This window comes from Elgaria multicarinata, chromosome 3 (genome assembly GCF_023053635.1).
Source record: "Elgaria multicarinata webbii isolate HBS135686 ecotype San Diego chromosome 3, rElgMul1.1.pri, whole genome shotgun sequence".
NCBI classification, from domain to species: domain Eukaryota; kingdom Metazoa; phylum Chordata; class Lepidosauria; order Squamata; family Anguidae; genus Elgaria; species Elgaria multicarinata.
Genome location: NC_086173.1, coordinates 94722887 through 94745429, shown reverse-complemented (window position 1 = coordinate 94745429; position 22543 = coordinate 94722887). Strand labels below are relative to the sequence as shown.

At 40.7% G+C, this 22543-nt stretch overlaps 1 protein-coding gene across 5 annotated transcripts in view; it reads left to right on the top strand.

Moving 5' to 3' along the window:
* The window catches only part of EBF1 (EBF transcription factor 1), a 410357-nt gene that overhangs the window by 368228 nt on the left and 19586 nt on the right, over positions 1 to 22543 (top strand). The window lies entirely within an intron of this gene.

Sequence of the window (22543 nt, the reverse complement as noted above, 5' to 3'; positions counted from 1 at the left end):
TTTGTGTATTTTGCTCCATGGAGCTGAAAATATCTAGTAAATTGATCCTTTGGGAGTAATAAATACACATTACTTTATCTTGTACTTCATGTCTTATACCCCTGAGCCTTGATAGAACAACACCACTTAATAGACTTAAAAAAAGAGTAATTACAGTCATTGGTTGTGTGATTTTTCAGCCCTTCCAGCCCTGCCTGACCTTCTAATTTAGCTCACCGTGTCTAACTAATGCATTTATATTCATCTTTTATGAAGCATGTGTAGTACAAAATTGACTTTGCAGCCCTTAGCATGCTGTCTTACCAGGTTGAAGATCTGGTTAGTCCTGCATTCTGTACAGTTGGTGTGTATTTGTGTGTGACAAACACTTTTTTGTGATTCCAAACAGTTCTTTCTTTTTTATCCTTTGGAAAATAGAAATAGCATTTATTCTATTTTTCCACGTACCTTGTGAAAAGCTGTTGTACATCCCAGTGTTATTTACAGCCAAACATGCATGCAAAAAGATGCAAGCATTTCTAAAATGATTACCACTAATGTTTCTACTTGTCAGGAGTGCCTACATTTCCCTGCACTTTGTCTTAAAACTTAGCACTGTTACCTTTTAAGAACTACTGTTATTTAAGATCATCCAGGGCTGATTTGTAAACACGGCTGACAGTTTATGATAAATGATGTTGCAAAATGTTCAGTATGCTTCTTTGTCACATCCGTACATGTACGCATTAAGAAGTGGATTAAGGGAAGACTAGAAGAATCTCCCTTCTGAAAGAACCCTTGAGCTAGAGAGCACACAGACAAATCTCTCTCCTGTGTTTTCCCGTAACTTCCTACCCAGTTCACTCATCCAGTGGAGCACAATTGTTCTCTGTGCATTTCTTTCCTCACCATATGGTATCCTCATTACCATACACTAAGGGTCCATATGGGGAACTTGTGAAGTGAACTGTATTCATTTTAACTGCCAGATGAGCAGCCTTTTGCTTTGCAAGCTTAGCTTAAGTCATCTGCTGCCTTTATGTTGTTATGGCAACACAGTACCAATAAAAAATTCTAATCTACTGTAAGTATCTCGGATCACAGTATTTTAAATGCTTGCCGTAACTGTCCTCTAAAGTGAGGATGCTTGTTCTTTTAGTATGACAAAGGGTTATTGCCAGCTCCAGCAGGTGGCAGTAAAGAAATTATCCTTTTCCCTTTCAGAAGCCATATGATTACAAACCAGCATTATATTACAAACCCATTTGTTGACAGCTCCTCTGAATTTTGTTAGAAGGTAAGCCTTTCTGCACAAGATGTAGAACAATGCTGGCAGAAAACCTTTGGCTGAAACTGGGCTTTGAAGGAGACCTCATTGGAATTCTTTAGCTTCAGTAAACAACAAATCCGTTGGCTTGTGTGTGTGTGTGTGTTTTCCCTCCCCTCTTTTCTGAATTACTCATTCAAACACCAGGCTAATTAAGAGCACCTTAAAGTAATGGAAGTAGGCAGCAACATCCTTAAATATAAATCATTTTCACCTCCGCAGGCCACATGATATGTTGCATCTCTGTCTCTCCGCCTATATTGAAAGTGAATGTTTGTAGTCTCACTTCATCAGTTCACATTAGCCTCATGCTGAATATTTAAACACAGAACAATTTGAACACACCATGAAGAGATGCACTTTCCGTTGGCACTGCAAAGGCTCATCCAATAATAATTTAGTAAATCAGCCATTTAGTGGCTCACTTGTACTCTGCATTGTGCCAAATGCTATTCCGCTCAACTGTGCACCGGCTGGAATTGAAATTCAGACTCCAGTCACGTGGCGGCACTCTGTTGCTCACTGGAGAAATGAAACAGAAAATCTCCCTCCTAACAGAGTATTCCTGCTTAGTGATTTATCATAAATGAAGCAGAGTGACAAATACAAGCAGGAGTCACTGCAGGCTGTACAATCTATTCTAATTACACTAATATTGTTTTAGAATTTTTACGTGTGTGCAATGAGCAATTTAGATACTGCATTTATGGTCTTTAGTCCTCTGCAGATATCAATAAGGAGCACTAGCAGAGCAACAGCATGAAAGAGTAAATGGAATCGCAATGAAAAATCCGAATAGTATAATGGCGTTATTAGACCAACTCAAAGATTACTAATATATATATATATATATGTGTGTGTGTGTGTGTGTGTGTCAGCTTTCAAGATCTCCAGATCTTACACATTTTTTGTGATCTTTGGATTGACCCAATAAAAGTATTGTACTATATAGATTTTGGAGTTTTTCTTATGGACAATATGGTCACGTTTGGTGGGATTTTTTTGGTGGTTTGTTTGTTTGTTTAATAGCTCAATGCCAAGGATGCTTTAAGTTGGTATCTGTGATATCCTACATGCACCTGTGACGTCTTGCCTTCACCTGAGAAGGCAAGACAGAAGCTACATGGATTGGCATCAAAGGTAAATCTGGTTGCTCTTGAACCTTCCCTTTTATCCGGGATAGTTTTCCAGATAAAAGGGAAACCGGCTCTTGCAAAGCTGCTCTATCTCTCCGCTGTCCACAGAGCTTTCAGATCGCCATAGCCCTCACCTTTCTTGAAGTGTGGTGCCCAGAACTGGACACAATGCTCAAGATGAGGCCTAACCTCTCTCAATGGAACTCCACCATAACTGATGCTATGGGATGGGTCCAGGGCTGCTGAAACCAAACTGCAGTTCCCAGGAATGTGGTAATGCTCATTCACACAGTACCATCAGGGAGCCAGGAAACTCTCCAAAAACAGATGATTTTCTTTTTCAAAATGTTCACTGAGGAAACTCATAAATTCTGAGCTAGTTCCAAATCAAAAGCAGTTTATTAGCTTTTCAAATCTTTCACTGTTTATTCATATTTCTATTGGTATTTTATTCTTTTAACCATTTGTAAGCCACCCAGAGAACATTTGTTATTTGGTGGATTAAAACCCTAATAAAGAACTTGAAAAATAAATAAATTTATATTTTAGTTTTCCTATAAGCAATATTAATTTTGATTTACCATCCTATTTGATTTAGATCAAAGATTTCTAGATCTTGAGTCGTTTATGTATAAATTGCAAGGCCAGAGTGTCTAAATTTAGGTGACTAACAGATAAGGATGGGAAAGAATTTCAGAAACTCCCCCAGTTTAGAAATCCCTCTTCCAGAATTTAACCTTAGCTCATAATAACTCATACACAGTCCTTTTTATCTGGCAGAATATAGAAGGTCTTTGGACCTTGTCAAGAAAAAAATGAATGTTGTCCTCCCATTCCTTGTCTATTTTTTCCTAAACCGACATATTTCTTGCCTGAGGATTAGGGCTGCAATCCTATACTCACTTAACTAGGAGTGAAATAGAAATTCTGAAAAGACATGCATAGGAGTACACTGTCAATCTATGACTCTCCTCCCCAAATAATAGCATGAGACTTTTAAACCTCTGTGGCTGATGTTGAGTAACACATCTTTGCAAAGCTAAAAGAGAATTCATTTAAAAATAATTTGGGGAAAAGCAGAGAGTGGAACAAAACTCAAAGCAGAAGTGAAATCACTTGCAATACATAGAACTATACAGGCATGAAGGTACAGACACACGTGCACATGTGCGCACACACACACACACACACACACAAAGATCTATACCAGCATATCTTTAAAGGATTTACTTACTTTAAAATATTCCAAGGGCTGCCTATATGCGGGGGAAACCCTGGATGCTGTGTTTTGAAGAAGTCGGGGATTTACCCTGACATTTTCAAAGGGAACTTCTGCTGTGTAACATCGTTCCAGGGCCAATCCGGGGTCAAACTGGGGGCAGAGCCTGCTGGCTATGGGACCCAGATGGACACCCATGAAGCCCACGTTCCCGTCTCGGCATTGGGATTACCTCACCTCACCCCGGGAAAGGGAAAGCACGGGTTTGAAGAGAGAGGCAGCCCCCCAGCCTACTTTTCTGGTCTTTGCTTCTCAGTACATACCCACTAAACTTTGCAGCAGGCAATTTTTCCAGCAGATATCCCTAGCAAACAATGTAGCAAATTCTTTTATTGGGTGGCCATTTTGATTCCCCCAGAAGACCTGGAAACAGAAAAACAAAATGGTCACCGCAATGAAAACAAAGTGAACAAAGGCTGGAGGGACCCCCCCTTTCCCCTCAACATTCTAAATTAACAGCTGACAGGTGCTAGGAGGCTTCTGTATCTGTGTGGGCTTAGGGTGATTCTCATTGACTCATTACTTTTTAAAAAGCTTGTTTTAAGTAAAAAATAGAAATAAAATATATAGATTCCACCTACCTCAATGCATGAGGAATCGGGGAGACAACAACCTCCCCCCCACAAATTCCGTGCCAAAAGGTTAACAACATATAAATTTTCAAAGTTATTTTTGACAGAGGTAGGGTGGGGTGTGTGTTTTTGGGGTTTTTTTTTTTTTTTTTTGCCTTTTCTCTTTCAACTTCTCTTTCTCCCTCAGTATTTCCACAAATTGTCCTGCCATTTTTAGGGTATGTAAAACCAACACTTCTTTCCAGCACCTGTGAATGGCAGAAACGTTGGGGAAACCTTTCCAATTTTATTTATTTATTTATTTATTTATTTATTTAAAACATTTATATCCCGCCCTATATCAATAAGATCTCCGGGCAGCATACAGATAAAAGCATACAGTATAAAACAGTAAAAAACAAATTAAACCATAAACCAAGTTAAAACAATATATAATTTAAAAGCAGTAAAACTATTAAAACAGTTAAAACAATGTGCCAACTTAGTGAATTCAACCATTTAAAGCTTTGTTAAAAAGCCATGTTTTCACTTGGCGCCGGAATAAAATCAGCGTTGGTGCCAGTCAGGCCTCCAAGGGTTGAATGTTAGAACAACCCCCAGCCCATTACTGTGTAATATGAAGGATTTTTTTTCCTGATTGAATTTACTGTTCACAGGGGGCTGTCTTCATGGCACTGGGCTGGCACCACCTCCCTCTGAAACCCTGCGCTTTCCCTCTCCTGGGGTGCCGTCAGATAATCCTGATGCCGAGGAAGGAGTGCAGAGTTTCTGGGCGCGCATTTGGGTACTGGAGCTGCCCGCCACCTTTTTCCTGGTGGACGGTGACCAATTGCCAGTCGCCTTCCACCAGGCTCTGCCTCTGGATTGACTCCTGATTGGCCCCAGAGTGATGTGAGATGTCAAAAACACCATACTGACATCACTCTGATTGAAAAAGTCAGGGTAAATCCCCAACTTTTTCAATGTGCAGTTTCACGGGAAAACCCCATGGTGGCTGCGAAGCAGCGCCTGCGTTGTCTAACTGACGCAGATCTCCAGCTACTGCAGAGCTTTCCCCATGTATAGACAGCTCCCAGGTGGTTTAAAGGGAATCTAAATGGCCAACCCCACAAAAGAAATAGCTACTGTCATGTTTCCGTTAATGCAAAAAAATAAAAATAAAATCAAATGGAACATAACCATGCTTTTGAATATATAACAACTTTATATCTTCAAACTAAAACATTCAGCTTTCATATCATTCCATACAAAGTAGGAAATAAAACTTTTCCACAATTGGTTCTAGTTTCTCTCCCAACACACCTTTCTGACACATTCTGAAACGTAAGGAAAAACAGCAGCCAAAGCTAAAACAAAGGGGCTTTGAAGCTATTCCTACTTTAAAGACATAAATACTGGTAGTATTTATTCCTTCTGTCTCATTGACCAGCTGAGGGCAGTTCTGAGCTATTTCTTATTCAGCGGTGGAGAGTTCTCAGTAGGCTGATCCAAAATATCACCTCCTGGTTTCCCTGTCCTGTTTATAGTCTGCTGTGATGTCCTGCCCACCTGTGTCATCTTGGCTTCACCTGAGACACCCACAAGCTACCTAACAGGACTACCTACACCACTAGCACTCAGGACCACTCAATCCCCTGTGTGCTGATGACATGCGTGAGGGTTTTGGCCTACTGCTGCTGCTGTCTTGCCTTTATTCTTTAGGCCCCACAGCTCCACAGCCCAGCAACCTAGCCCTCAGTTTCCCATTCTGCTGCCACCATTAACTGTTCTCTCCTCCATCACTCGTCCAGACCACACCAGTTGTTTAAAAGTAATTAGAATTTATTAACCTAAGTGCATGTACATAAGCTTATTGGTTTCCTCAGTTCAAATGCATATGGTTACAAAGTTCTAAGTGTATTGGTTTCTGTCAGTTTTTTCTTACAAGTTCCACTATAGAATTCTACTGTCTTTATACTGAACTATCTTTATTCTCATATAATCATCCACCTTTCTCATATAATCCTACACTTCCCTCATATAATCCTACACTTCTCTCTACCCCACTTCTACCCTTCACTTCTCAGAATCATCAACCCCACACACACTCAGACTATATATAGCTACATTTCTCCAGCTCCTCCCCCTCTCACACAGCCAATCCAAGCACTCTCCCTCCACCATCCAATCAGCACTCAGGCATTCAAGCCCCCTTACGAACCCAAACTGGATACAAATCGTAAGTACAATGAAGCCTACTTACTTCCTGGAACTTTATGCATAATATAAACCATTAACTTTGCATATATTTACATTTAACACATAATAGGCAGCTGAACATCACAGCTGCAACCTTTGGTAATTTGGAGGAAGGAGCCCTGTGATTGGAGGGTATAGCGATCACACCACTTTTGAATGGAAGTGACTGTACTCAGCACTCCTGATGTGTTTCATTCCCTACCCCCTTTTAAAATGCCTGTATGCCAGAGTGGGGGCAGGAATCATTATCCTCACTGATTTGGCTCCTTGAGATGTGATACCAAAAGACTGAAGGCAGTGCTTCCTGGTCTCCTGTGGGTAAAAAAAGCAGAAACAGGTTCCCCAGGGCAGAGCTGGAACAGAGAACATGCTCATTCCTACCATTGTGATCATAAACAGGCAGTGAGGAAGGTGCAGGAAAGGTGTCCCAAGGTGGCTTTCATGACATTTTCATAGGCACACATCCCAAAGCCCCCCTTTTGTGACAAAAAAAAAGTTGAGTTGAGAACTTACCACTTGGCCTTATGTCTTAGCATATTCAGAACATCCTTTGACATCTTTGGAAACCCCATTCCAGAGAGAAAGAGAGAGATTTTGCTCATCTGTAGTAACTATTTCATTAACTTTATCATGAACCAGTTAAGCCACTACAATTTTTTTTTAATCCCCTGGTATGATTCCTTGACTTAAATGTCATCCCTTTGGCTTCATACCATTGTCCCAGATCTAGTATCTTCCCACAAAATGACTGTAACACTCTGGTGTCTACTAATTAGGTATTTTGGAATGGCCAATCAAGAAAGGAATCTCTTAAAATAAATATGCTCAAACCTTAAAGGATTGTACAAGTATTTATCATACATTCCCTCTTGCCATTTGTGAAATGGGAATAGGTTTTAGCAATTCTGTAGTGTTGCTTCTTTAGGACAGCCATGTACAGCTTCATCGTTATCTGCTTATGATTATGAAGATGTAAGGTATGATTTACTTTCCCAGATGAAACATGGGCATTGCATAATTCTCTTAATATACTTCAACGGGAAAGTAAAGAGATCTTCATTCTTATTACCATGATGTCATTTAGTAAAGTGTGCAGGAAACAATACAATGCCAATGTCATAACTCTTTTCTACAAAACATAGGGCTTCACAATCTGTACTTAATAGCTGACACTTGAAAACTGGACCATTTTGGTGAAATAAATGTAGCAATGTCTCTTCTATAAGAGTTCCCACAAAGGAAAGGAATGGGACCACTTGGAGGCCAAGCTTAGTGATCCATCACTGTAAACTCAGCTGTCCCTGCCCAGCTTCTTAGAGGTCACCCGATCGAAGTAGCAGCTCTTACAACTGTATTATTGCTTATGGAACAGTAATTGAGGAACTATGGGTAAAAATTACCTGGTCTAATAGGCAGTGAGCAATTTGCACTCAATACAATTTGAAGCCAAATCATTCATTTCATAAAACTTGGACTAATTTATTTGTTGACCTTCTAATATCCATAGTTCTTCAGTAGTATTAACTGCAATTCAGACAAAATCTCTTGTCTTCATTTTACTTCTATTGATTTTTTTTTCATTAAGGCAATAACCAGGCTTCCCCCTACCCCACCCCCAATCTCTGTTGTAAAAGTCAATCATTTTGCTTACAATGATATAACTCCTTTAGACAGTAAACATTCTCTAAGTACGACAGCAAGAAAACCCAGGCTGTCTTTTAGAACAAAGATATATGCACTCTGCCTTTGCTGTAACCATGTCTGAAAGATATATACATGCTCATAGATGATAGAAGGAGCATGTGATCTGACTCATACAGTATGCAGTGTAATTTGTTTTTGTCTGGCTTAAAATATTTGCAGTCATTTTGGCATGTCTTGGTTTTCATTTTCAACTATCATTTTCTATTGTCCAGGGAATTTTAAACAATATTTTAACCTCATCCAGCAGAGAATAGTTGGTCAAAATTTGTTTCAGTTGTTTTGTTTACTTACTTACTTACTTGTTTGTTTGTTTATTTATTCATTTCAAATTAAAAATACGAAGCAATAAAAATGCTGTCAACAGTGTTGTGATTTCTCAGCTGACCAATGAGTAAAATAGGTTTTTTTTAATCCCCTATCCCCTTCACCAAATGTTCTGAACATATACTTACGAGAGAATGACTGTCTCCGTCACCACTGAGAACAGACACAACAGTAATATTAAATGTGGTGAAAGTCATCACAACTCTGGGTTCTATTGTGGCTAATATCAGGTATCGTGTATCCCCGATATTTCTGAGGAGATTTAACATATTGGTTTGGGTAACTGCTCAAGACATCTGCTTGGTGGAATTAGTTACTGCCAGATTGTTAGGGCTGCTTAGATGTGTTCAAAAATTAGTCACGTCTTTCTCTTGCTGATAATAAGAAAGAAAGTTGATGAAGTGCTTTAACAACATAAGGCAGGGAGCACTCCAGTAAAATAGGTCTGCTTGAGCTGAAGCCTCTCTGTGCAATAAAATACTATTAAGTCCTTTGAACACAGAGTTATAAAACATAATTGTTACACATTTGGCATTTTATGCTTCCCTAGAAATTACCACTTGGTATCTAGATATAAGCTGTGCTCTTTCTTTTCATTTCAATTGGGTCTGAAGTGGTCCTTTATTGTAATGAGAAATGCCCCTTCCTAGAGACTTTTTTTTAATTATGCCTCTGATAAAATGTAAGTGAATGTACTCATTTGTAGGGGTTATGACAGAACAGTGGGTTTTTTTAACACTCCAACGTGAAAACCCCGCAACGTTATTCCAGTCTTTGTTTCAGCATTTTTATGTGTTCAGGCTGAGAAAAATGTAGCAAAATATCACCACAGATCAGACCTTCATCACCCTTCTACTTTTCTATTGTTTTAAGCCCTGTTACAAAGTAGTACTTTCTAACAAATCTCTTCTCTTAATATGAGATTTATATTCCAGAAGGATGGCTGATGACTGATTTGTTTTAAAATCTACACTCCATTCTTATTATAACTTTGAACAACAAAGGGTTTTGGCAAAAAGAATAGGTAAATATTTGATAGTAATGTTCAAGTGCAGTTGTTTAGCCCATGTAGGGTTTATCCCATTGAGTTAAGCCACATCACCTGAGCACAGAGAAGTCATTCCTCATCCCTCTGCACCTTGAGTGTCCAGGTGTATGCAAAGTGGCTACTGCAAGGAATGGGGAGGTCCATGAGTGCCTTCCATATTCCTTTCCAGCCTTCCTTTGTATGCCATGCATATATCTCATACTCAGTAATCAGGGATTTGTAAGCACTATATCGTTCCAGGAGACTGCATTTACTTGCTCGTATTTTTGGCTATAGTTAGAGTCTATCTTAAATATGCCATGCATGCTCAAGCCCCCACTCCCCCTTCACTTCTCAGGGATGCTGAGACCTCCTTCACCATCGGAACTGCTCTTTCCCCAGCACGGGTTGCCATGTTGTCTTAGCAATTTCAGAAAGTATAAATGACATGTGGAACAGAGCTGTGTGCTCCCACCTCCATTTTTCATGCTTCAGAGACTGCTTTCGACAAAGCAGTATCAAATTACATTGGGGAAATATTTTGGAAGGCAGACACATACAAGGATCTTAAGTGCTATCATTGTTCAGTATTTTAATGGCAAATTCTGTGAATGAGATTTTCACCGCCCTGCTGTGGCATTATCACCCTTGTGATCAAGATATGCCTTTCTCATTGATTTGTAATATATTTATGGCTTGATGCCTGCATGAATTTACCCTTCAGTGTTCAAAGATTTTGCTGTCTCATGTATGCTTTCTATATTTTATTAATAAGCTTGGCTCAATGTGGAGCAGGTGGCAAGGTCATGCATGAGTGTTTTTCTTAGTGCCTTAGGCATAGGCTGTGATCTTCAGTTTGGATGAAGAACTGTGGAGACTATTACAGCTTGGAGAGACTTCAGTTCTCCTTAGTTAAGTGTCTTTTGTTTACTGGAATGCATCTTTATACTTGAGTTGTTATATTGAACTCAAACATTTTCTGAAAAAGAATCCATACCCAACACCTGAAACACAAAACACTTAACATGGCAGGGCAGAAGCCAATTCATGTCCTAATGTAATGGAAGAGGGGCATTATTTCAGAACAGGGGTGGGCAACTTCTCACCCTCTTGATATTTTGGCCCACAACTCTCATGATCCATCACAATTTGTTACGCTGGCTAAAGCTGATGGAATTTGTATGTAGTAAATAAAGCTTTGCAGCCTGATCCAATTCATGTTTACTTGGAAATTAGTCCTACTCATGAGTTCCATGGAATTGATTGGACCTTAAGTGTATGTACACAGGTTTGCCATCTTAGGATATTAAACTGAGATTTCCAATGCTGTTTGTATTCAGGATATAACTGTGCATTGGTTTACAGAACCAATGAAACAAGAAACTAGGAGCCAGAGCCTATCAGCTAAAGATGAAAGCATGGGAACTATGAATGACATCATCTTCATTAAGCACTTCTGCAGAAAATAAATGATTTCTCAATTTCTTATCTTTGTCACAGTGCAATACTAATAGAGCATTAAAAGATGATCTGATATCTAGATGACACATAAGAATAAATGCATCATGACTTGCTGGTGCAGCTTTCCCTTATAAAGTGTATCGATGCATTAGGTGGTTGATAAGCTTCATATCTAGTGGACAGCTCTTTCTTAGAAAGTAAGATAAACATGTTGCCAGTAACAAATCATTTCCTGAAGCGTGGTGGTTTTTTTATTTTTTTAACATCACTTAAGTTCAGGGTCCACATGCAACGTTCCTTTTACCCATTTCAACATAATGTGAAAGCAGAGGTCAACGAGAATGTTGTAGCATTATCTTCCTAAGAAGGGGCACAAAATATAATCGTCATGATGAAATTTGACCCCAGTGAACCATATATGGAAAATGGTTTTCATTCTGAGGAAAGTGGTTCAGCCAACAAAGCACTGGGCATTTATATAAGAGATTATAATTCATTTTAAAAGAAAGTTTCATGCTTTGATGATTTCTCAGTGGTGTTATCCACATCAAAAACCAAACAAATAAAGTTAGGCCGTTTCTGTAGTAGAACCCCTAAAGAAGATGTAAAGTTTATATGAATTTAACTCTCAAACTTCCAACAATAATCCTGTCACAGCAATAACTCTGTCTGCATCAGCATTGTATCTCACAAAATGTGACTGCTGAATTCACTTTTATATCTGATTCTGTGCATCATGTATGTATGTTAAAACACCTAAGTGAAAAAAATTCAGGCATTTGGCTTTCTGGGTGCATGTGTCAAAAATCCCAATAGCTTTTTTTGGAGAAAGGATTCAAATACGCAATAAAAGGAACTTAATAGGATCAGATCACTTTCTAGCTCTATTACTAACACAGGTAACTAATTTTGGGCTAGACAGAGTCTTTGGGCCTTGCTAGACCTACCGGGTGTTCCGTGCTAGAGGAGGGGTGAAAGCAGGTTTTCCTGTATAGGTGTGATGCCTCATGGTCCACACCTTGTGTGGGTTATCCCGGTGTTGGAGGGGGGTGGTTGCGGGAGTTTGCTCCGGTTGTGGTGCTGTCAGGTTGAGCATGGGATGCGCAGCCGCACCGGCCTGATTTTCGGGGGGAGGTTCCGTCCGCGGCACAATTTGCGCAAGTGCGAAAGAGCGCAATCCGCAGTGATTGGTGGCGGCGGTGGCTGAAGTGCCGCTGCTGCTTTTGTTGCATTCCCCCACCCCGGGCTGGGCACAGGGGAGCCAGTTGGCATTGGGGGATGACCCACAGGGGGCGTGGCCAGCGGTGGCAGGAGGATGGGAAAGAGTGGCAGTGTTGAGCAGCAACATTGACAAGGCTGAGATGCTGTCATTTGCTTTCGGGTGTGATGACAGATGTATTGTGATCTGATGACAGTCGTCTGCATGTGCACTCTGCGCCTACATCTCCCATCTGGCCTCTGAGTTTTTCCGGTAATGACTGGCCCTGCGCCCTTCCCCACCCCCATCCCACGGAGCCAACCCACATTATGGTTCCTCACACGCCAGTACTCTGTCCGCATGCCCTTGGTTTTAGTCCGACACTCTTCTGCGGTTCGTTTATGGCCTCTCTTGCCCATCTCCCATGCCACTTGTTGGAACACATTAAAGTTGCGGTGGCTAGCCCTCAGCTGCTCTTGTATCCTCTGTTCTCCCCAAATGTCCAGCAGATCTAGAATCTCCTGGTGCCACCAAGTGACCTCCTCCCCTTCGGAGCCATTCCTGATACCTACACATCGGCCAAGCAGAAAGGAGGGGGGCTTGTCAGTTTCCGCACCAGCAGAGGTGCGAAACCGGCGTCAGCAGCCTGCCCCCCTCCCCAGCAAATGCAGTCAGAAGGATAGGGGAGTGTATTGACACAGTGTAAAGGGGCCCAAGGGCACGTGCCCACCCCCTGGGCTGATGCTTCCCTGACCTCCCGCCTGCTGCCACGTGGCCGATGGAAGATGGCTGCCCACCCTTGCCTATTGCCCCCTTACACCCCGCTGCCGCGTACCCACACCAATAGGCACACAGCCCTGCCTGCCTCTACCTTGCCCGTCATTCCCCACTCACCTTTACATCATCCGCGCAGCCTAAACCACCGGCATTAGGACGGGACTTGCGGCTGCCCACCGCGACAGGTCACCAACTTCCCATTACAGTTGGATGCCCGCCTTCCCAAAAAGTGACCCACACAGAGGTACCAAGCTGCACATAACCCACACATCCACCACACACACCCAACAACTCACCAGACAGTTTTTCGGTCGTCCGTTTGTGCGCAAAGTGGACCCGTTTAGTTTTTTTTAAAAAAGCCGCCGCGCCGCTGCCACAGCTGCACACGGGGCACAAATGGAGGATCAGGTTTGGCCGAAACCGCTGGCCACTCTCCTTAGCACGCCTTCTTCCTGACCAGTGCTGACCTCATTTCGTCCCACACCTCTGCCACCCGTATCCAAATTAGCGTGCGCTGACAGGAAAAACCGGGCTTAAAGCCGTTTCACAAAACACAGCACAACAGAGGTTTCACCACAGGATGAACACGGATCCTGGTGAACGTCATGTGGATCTGTAAGGACGCCGCCGGTATGTAACACGCGCTACAGCCCCGTCTAGCAACAGCCTTTGTCTCTTTCTTTTTAGAACACAGTAAGCTATGAGTTTTCTTTCTTCTCACTTTAATTGTCCCTCTAAATTTTTTTAAAAGTAAAACACAAGAATAATATTTTAAAATTATTATTATTTTGGCCCGAAGTAGTTATCACTTCAAAATTAAAAGAGGTAATTTTCTTTAAAACATTTGTAGGGAAGTAGATCTTTTCTGACAAATATGTCTATAAATTCGATACCCACTTTAGTCAGATTTTGTTGCTTCAGAAATGTCTCAGCTGCTTTGTTCAGAAGGAAGAACCCTTAACAGAATAGTCGTGTGCCGGGGGGGCGGGGAGGGGAACAATCCCAGTTCTTGTAAGATAGCAAAAATATCTCAGTGTACCAAAAGGAAACACATTTTCATCAGTTTCTAAATGGTTTAGATCATGTTCCTTCTTCAAAGAAGATGCTGGCATTTAAACTGACCTGTCCTAGTCAAGTCTATGGCCGTCACACTTGGATTTAAGCTCATTTTAGAGCACATTTAAATGGCAGCTTTGATAAGGAATGCACTTGTACCAAGGGCCACCTAGCTGTGCTAATTTTCCTGAACATAGGATAAAGGTGGTGGAGAACAAGGCATGGGCAGACACATTCCATGGCCAGAACAATAGCTCCAAAAAGCATGTTTCATTTTCAGACACATGTTTCGTTGGCTTCCTCTGCTTCTGGTGCATTTTTTTGTAGCTTGGACCTGCAATCAAATTAGGACCATTCCTAGTCAATAAACTCCAGGCCACAAAACCTCTTGTTTCTGTAGAGATCGGCTTGGTGTAGGCTAGGCTGGCTAAGATTTTTGCCCTTCAATAAAATAATAACATGTTTCAATGATACTTTAAGTAAAACTTAAATGGAGGACAGTAGGCCTCAATATAGTGATGAATAGTAACTCTTGTAACAAGTGGCTTGAGACCTTTTTTTCTTAATAACAGCTCCTATCAATGAGATTGTATCTAGTATTCTCCTTCAGGGTATAACACATACTAGCAATGAAATTAGGAACAATCTTATTTGATAAACTCTAGACCACAGACTTTCTCACTTCTAGGGAGGATAGTTAGCCTTGCAACAGGTGAGGCTAAGAATTTTCTCCCATGTCATGATAAAATGAAAGCAGCTTCAACACTGCACATGCGCTGTGGCCTTGTTGCTCCCTAGTGCACACTAATAGGCATCTCTAACAACTATCTATTTATTTATTTATTTATTTATTTATTTATTTATTTCAGTTCTATGTTGCCCAATAACCAAAGGTCTCTGGGACGTTCACCAAAACTTAAAACCATACAATATAAAAACATACTAAACTATACTGAGTTCTGTCCAGTGTTGTTTTGCTACTCCAGAGCTTCTAGTGCTTGCAGAAACCTTGTTTTTATTCTTGTGTAAATGTCAAATCCAATAATTTGTTTCTGTTTGTGCAAGCCACTGAGAAACTGTTCTGCAAGCCATTACACAAGGTGTTGCATAACCCATTGTGACTGTTGCTTACACTAGAAAAGAAGAACACAAGAAGTGACATTCTGGATCAGTCCAAGGGTCCATCTAGTCCACCCTTCTGTACACACAGCGGCCTACCAGCTGTCAATGGGAAACCCACAAGAGGGCATGAGTGCATCAGCATCCTCCTACCCATGTTCCCCAGCAATTGTGTACATGGGCTTACTGCTCTGCAAGTGACCACAGGGTGGGCGGCCACATGCGGAAACTACCTTGGTCGCCCTGTGGGATGACCTCTGTCGGGAGAGAGACAGGGGGAGTGCGACCCTGTTGGTTCTCCTGGACCTCTCAGCGGCCTTCGATACCATCGACCATGGTATCCTTCTGGATAGGTTATCTGAGCTGGGAATTGGAGGTACTGCGTTGCAGTGGTTCCGCTCCTACTTGGATGGCCAATTCCAGAAGGTGGTGCTGGGGGATTATTGCTCTGTGCCGTGGCTCTTAAGCCATGGGGTTCCACAGGACTCTATCTTATCCCCTATGCTGTTTAACATATACATGAAGCCGCTGGGGGAGGTTATCCGGAGATGTGGACTGAGGTGTCATCAATATGCGGATGATACCCAGCTGTACCTTTCCTTTTCATCAAACCCAGGTGAGGCAGTGACTGTTCTGAACCAGTGCCTGAGCACGGTAATGGACTGGATGAGGGCTAACAAACTGAGACTCAATCCAGACAAGATGGAGGTACTGTTAGCGGGTGGTTCATCTGTCCGGCAAGGTGATGTTTGCCCTGTCCTGGACGGGGTTGCACTCTCCCTAAAGGATTGGGTCCGTAGTTTGGGGGTGCTCTTGGATCCAGAACTGTCACTTGAGGCACAGGTGAACTCAGTGGCAAAGAGCACCTTTTATCAGCTTAGGTTGATATACCAACTACGCCCTTATCTGGACAGAGATAGCCTAGCTACAGTTATCCATGCTCTGATAATCTCTTGTTTGGATTACTGCAATGCATTATACGTGGGGCTGCCTTTGAAAACGGTCCAGAAGCTTCAGCTGGTACAAAACAGGGCAGCCCATTTACTAACAGGGACTGGCTGGCGAAATCACATTACGCCAGGCCTTTTACAACTTCATTGGCTGCCAGTCCAGGTCCGGGCCCGATTCAAAGTGCTGGTATTGACATTTAAAGCCCTAAACGGTTTGGGGCCAGGTTATTTGAAGGAACGCCTCCTCCCATATGTACCTGCCCGGACCTTAAGATCATCTTCAGGGGCCCTTCTCCGTGAGCCCCTGCCAAAGGAAGTGAGGCAGGTGGCTACTAGGAGGAGGGCTTTCTCCGCTGTGGCACCCCGGTTGTGGAATGAGCTCCCCAGAGAGGTCCGCCTGGCGTCTACACTGTACTGCTTTCGTCGCCAGCTGAAGACCTTTTTATTCACTCAGTATTTTAACACTTAATTTTAACTTAAATTTAAATTTTACTGTTTTAACTCTGTATTTTAATTTTATATCAATTTTGCTGCGTGGTTTTTATCCTGGTTGTGCTTTTTATACTGTATTTTGTAATTGTGCTTTTAACCTGTTGGTTGTTTTATTATGGTTTTAATTTTTGTGAACCGCCCAGAGAGCTTCGGCTATTGGGCGGCATAAAAATGTAGTAAATAAAAATAAAAATAAAATGGAGGCTTACTGTCTCTGATACTGGAGGTAGCGTTAAGGCATTAGGACTAATAGCCATTGATAGCCTTCTCCTCCAGGAATTTGTATAACTGCTTTTAGAGCCATCAAAATTGGTGGCTATCACTATTTCTTGTGGTAGTGATGACCATAGTTTGACTATGCACTGTGTGAAGAAGTATTTTCTTTTCTCTGTCTAGAAACTCCCACCAGGTTCTACTATTAAGAGAGAGGGAGAAGAATGTCTCCCTGTTCACATTCTCCACACCTGGCATAATTTTGTACATGCCTCCCCATACTTGCCTTTTTTTCTAAGCTAAACAATCCCTTCCCTTGTAATTTTTCCTAGGGGAAATGCTCCCTCCCCTTAATCAGTTTAGTTGCCTAGTTGTGCACTTTCCCAAGCTCTGCAATATCTTTTTTTAGGTGTGATGACCAGAGCTGTGCACCGTATTCTAAGTGTGGTCACACCATAGATTTATATAAGGGCACTATGATATTGGCATTTTTTTCTCAATTCCTTTACTAATTATACATAACATAGAGTTTACCTTTTTTACACATTGGCTCTAGATATGTCATGAGAGGCCAGATGGGGCTCTAGGCTCAGTGATTTCTCACCGGCTTGCCCCACCCCCAGACAGCAGTCTGCAGATCCTCGCACTTGCTTGACTTGTAATTTTGCGGAAATGGGGCTATTTATAGCCACCATTTTATGCAAATAGAGATTTGCATAACCAACTGAACCAGTATTCTTACACAAAATGGTGGCTTGCAGGAAGTGGGGAAACTGCATGCTGGGCACCTGCAGAATGGGCAGCAACTCACACAGTTCATGCAACAGAGTCAGGTGGCCAGCTGAAGTATGGCAAGCAGTGTGTGAATTATTTTGTTTTAACCACCAAAATAATTTGGTGTTATCAGCAAAACTAGCCACTCTACTGCTCACTCCTAGTTCCATATCATTTATGAAAAGCATTGCTCCCAATGCAGACCCCAGTGGGACCCCACTATTCATATCCCTCCATTGGGAGAATTAGTCATCTAGTCCTGCTAGTGGTTGAGCAAGTGGACCAATAGCAACCCTTGCAAGCATATGGTTAGATATTACCCAATATAAATTTATTTATTTATTTATTTTATTACATTTATATACCGCCCCCCAGCCGAAGCTCTCTGGGCGGTTTACAACAATTAAAAATAGTAAACATTAAAAGTACACAAAAATTTAAAAAAACATAAAAACAGTATAAAAATGTTTAAAACAGAATAAAGGCAAAGAAAAAATCAAGGTAAAAACCAGCAGCAAGATCTTAAAGTCACTAACATAGTTTTAAAAAACCAAATGACTAAAAAGCCTGGGAAAATAAAAAATACTGGTGCTGAAAGATGACCACATGAGTGCCTGGCAAGACTCTCTTGGAGTGCATTCCAAGATCAGGTTGCCACCACTGAAAAGACCCTCTCACTTTATTTGGTTGGGGCACCCAAAAGCGGGCTTCTGAAGATGTTCTTAGGGTCCAAGCAGGTATACTTGGGAAGAGGCAATCCTCTGGATTGCGTAATCCATGCTGTTTAGGGCTTTGAAGGTTAATACCAGGACTTTGAATTTGTCCTGGTAATGGATGGAAACCCATTGTATATCATGAAGCCATGGTGTAATATCACTGTATAGGCCAGCCAGGTCCAGCTAATGAGCTCACTGTCCTGTTTTGGATTAGCTGAAGTTTTGAGATGGTTTTGAAGGCAGCTCTGTGTAAAACACTTTGCAGTAATCCGAACAAGGGATAACCAGTGCATGGATAACTAGCTAGGCTATTGCTACTCAGATATGGTCCTAGCTGGTGTATCAGCTTAAGCTGATAAAAGGTCCTTCATGCCACCAAGGCCACCTGTACCTCTTGTGTCAATGCTGGATCCATGAGCACCACGAAACCTATTTTTTTTCTTAAGTGAGAAAAAATAACTGATAGACAGTCATGTTAAAGGGACAGTAAAACAGGCTACACTGTAAACATCCATTATCTCTATGCAGTTTTTTTTGGGGGGGGGGGATTTTGTAATGTTTCAGTGATCTGAAAATCTGTTTGACCAGACAATTGTGAGACAAAACAAATGAGTGTAAACATCAAGGGATGATGCCTGTATATTAATATCTATTTTAAATGGCTGCCTGGTTTCTGTCTTCATCGTTAAGACTAACAGCACAGTTTCCACTTTGTTCAGTGTAGATTTCTCCCAGATAAGTATGTATAGAATTACAGCCTAAATGATCTGAAATTCAAACATATTGGATGAAAAAGGGACATGGACAGGATCTTTAGTCCCATAGACTATATAAAGAAGGAGACGGAAAACCATCACATAGAATCACATCCTATGCCTTAAGAAGTTTCAATGAAAAATGCTTGAATGGCTTCTGAACATGTTACATTTTTAACATTGTTAATACACTTCAGAGTGTTTTAACTTTTATCCAAGAACAAAACATTACACGGTCATAGATATTAATTTAGTTACACTGCACTGGTGCCTCCTTAAGGACAAGTTCTCTGTGTTAGAGAAGTGTTTTCTACGCATCTGTGTCTCTCTCTATGCATGCTTTCAGTGGCACAATATCACTTTCATTTTCAAAGGCATATATCTTTTTATATTAGCTATCCTTCTTATAATACCATTTACAAATTTAATCAGCGCATTTTAATATTCCATATAGTTTAAGTGCAATATACAATAAATAGCCAGGCTTCATCTTAAACATACTTTAGGCCTTAAATTGTTAAAGCTGCAGTGCCCTTTCCATCTACTTACATAATGTCATAAAATATACATTTCAAGGTAAATGAAGTCAGCTACTTCAATTTAGTCTCTCAAACTGGTAGTAAATGAGAGGTTAACACTATGGTGCCAAACCCATTATTGAGTGAATTTAGCACCTTGGACAGCTCTGTAAAATCTTTATTGCTTTCCTGACCTGCTCGTCATGTTCTGTCTATGTGTTCAGTGGCTCTCAGCTCTGATTGAAAGGCAATATATTAGATCCTGAACACAAACACGCTCGGGGGCTGGTTCACTGGGAGCGTAATGACACGGAGGTGAGAACAATTTTCTGGTCACCGCAATTCAAGCACCTTGCAAGGTCTGTTGCAGTAACTTATAGAAGACTTTTTGGTGCTGCTTTGTATTTGAAGTAATGATGGCATTAGCCATGGTAACTGAGTGCAAATTGAAAATGTTTCAAATTATACTTATTATGGTGTGTTTTTATTAAAGACCAATCTGAATAGAGACACTATGATCATCTTTAGAGTAAAAGCTTCGAATTATCTGACAAAAGAGTGTTTATGTAACATTTGCCATGCCTAACCTAAAAGTATCACATGCAAAAAAAGGTGTTATTATGTGGAGATGTTGTTTAAGAAAGCATGAAATGTATAGGCAATTGTTCATTACAAAGGAAAGACACCCCAAACACTGACTATCTGTAAATTGTAATGGCACTTATTCAGTGTATGCCAGTAGTAAACTATGTGAGAAACCAGGGTTCTTTTCTATTGTTTTTACATTCATTGTGGTTTACTATTAAGTAGCTGCTTGTTTCTTGAAAGTGGAAAATAGATTTCTGTGGGTGAGATCTAGAACTGCTGTTCCCCCAATAAAAGGATAACACTTGCAGAATGGGACTTCCTTGTCCTTTCCATCCCCCTGGAGTTCCAGATTTGGAGGCTACAGGGGGGCTTCAGCAGGGAAGTCCCATTGAGCAAGTGGTATCCTTTTTCTGCTGGAACGATGGTTCTGGATCCCACCTTGTGTAATTTTATTAAGGCAGTAGTCCACAAACCATTCCCCCAAGGAGTTCTATTTAGGTGAATTAAGCTGCTCTAAGATAAATAGGTTGTGAATTGCAACCTGGTATCACTGCTCAATATTGAAGCAAAATACTTCAAAACTGATACTAAGGGACAAGCGTTTACTAGTCATTATTTTTACTACACCAACACCAACAACAATAATTTGGTACAAGTATGTTTTACAGTAATATTACTGCTACTGTTTCAATCCTAGCTTTCCTGGCTTTGATTTCACCTAGGACAATTTTACATTTTCAAAGTCATTTTGCCTGGACAAGATGTTTTAGTTTATTCTGGACTAGAAAAGTCAAATCTGACAAGCAGCTCTTCTTTCCTACTCTAGAATTTTAATCTTTTACAAGGCAGGCAGGGCTTACTGACATTCTAAGTGGCTCAGCTCAAACAGCATGGCCTGATTCCATATGGGTATCGTGTGCATTCAGTTCATACCCTGTTAAATTATTTAGTGCCTTGGTCAAGATGCACAAAAAGGACAAAGGCTGTAGCTAGTGATCTCTTCAGAAATAGTCTCAAATGTATTGATTCAGAATCCATCAATTATATAACGCACCTGGCTGCATGTGTGAATATAATTGAATTATGCATCCTGAAGGGGAGAATATGCAATGGTTTTAAGGAATGATAAATGTTTACTCGGGATTCAAAACACACACATATTCTCATCTCATTTTAAAATTTAGGACATCATGTATGTCATAAGTAGCTACTGCAGTATGACAACTATTTTATCATATATTGTAGAGAATTGTAGAGAATTTTAAATTGAAAAAATGCTAATATGCATCTAAAAGCTTGTCATCTGAAGAGTTGTTCGAGGATTTTGAAGAGGTTATGGTGACAGCAAAATGAATGCAATTATATCTCTATTTTCTGATCAGAGACTATAGTATATGAAAATTGAGCATTACTGCTTCTTTTGGATAGAAAATCTAGCTAGTATATAAAACATCCCTAGTTAAACTTTTCAACTTTACTGAAATGTCAGTTAAAAAAACATTACCCCTAGTTTTGTAAGCCACCCACAGAAATATATTCAGATTTGGATTTGTTATTCTTTTATGCTGAAGGATCTAAAGGTTTTTTAAAAAATAAAAAATAAGTTGCCTTTTTTGCTTTTGTGTTGAGCCAGTGGAATTCAGTGCAGTATTGACTGTCATGTAGAAAGAGATCTTATGGTTTATAAATAAGAAATGTATTTTATTATGTCCACTCTTGTTCTCCAAGTTTTTACATGTTAAAAATAAGGGGAACAGAGTGTTATGCAGATGTCAATTTTGAATGCATGGGGCTATAGCAAGTGACGGGGCATAGAGAGATGTTCCTGGATTGTTCCTAAACAAATTAGCAGATGGAGAAGTGAGCTACCATGGAAATTAAATGTAGGGCTATGCCTAAATTTCAGGGACCCTCTTCCCCGCCCCACCAGCACTTGTTCTAAATGGCATTTCTAGGAAGAAAATGCTCAGAAATGTCCCTTTGCAGTATTGATGTTTGTCTTCAAACCCCTTCTTTTCTTTCATAATGCTTATCCAGTCTGACTACATGGTTGTGGTACCTGCCCATGACAAAGGAAGATGAGCCCAAGAAGTTGAACATTGCATTGTTATCAGATCAACTGCATTCCAGAGATAACTGAACAATGTGCTTGATCTGATAAGGTCACTGTTGCTGTTAATATAAATTAAGAACCAAATAAACAGATTGGAGAGATCCGTAACATGCCCTGAATCAATGCTGTTCCAGCGATCTAACAAATGACTATAGGTCTTATTCTGTAATAAACCCACAAATGGCTTATCATGCAGACAATTGACTGACAGATTTTATTTTGTAGCA